This window comes from Corvus brachyrhynchos, unplaced genomic scaffold, assembly GCF_000691975.1.
Source record: "Corvus brachyrhynchos isolate BGI_N302 unplaced genomic scaffold, ASM69197v1 scaffold395, whole genome shotgun sequence".
NCBI classification, from domain to species: Eukaryota; Metazoa; Chordata; class Aves; order Passeriformes; family Corvidae; genus Corvus; species Corvus brachyrhynchos.
In genome coordinates, this window is record NW_008238340.1 from 279,208 (window position 1) to 279,555 (window position 348).

A 348-nucleotide genomic window follows, 5' to 3' on the forward strand; every position below is an offset into this window, starting at 1 on the left:
CTTTGGTCACGGCGAGAAAAGACAGACCCACAATCCTTTAGGAGACACTATGCAGATCCTTTGTGACCCACTGGTCTTTACCTATCCCAGATCCTCTGTAACCCATTGGTCCTTTACCGATCCCCTGTATCCCTATAAAAGCAAGCCCTCTGGCCCCTGTGGCGCAGAGAGGGTTCTCATCCCTGGCTTTCCCCTTCGCCAGAGGGGACCAACAATAAAGCTACCTTCATGCGGAACCAGCCACACGAGCCTTCTCGTCTCTCTCTCTGGTCTGGCTTGGCCTGGAGGCTGCCCTGCAGAGCTGAGCTGGAATCACGAGCTGATAATCACTAAAGAGCTGACAGTCTC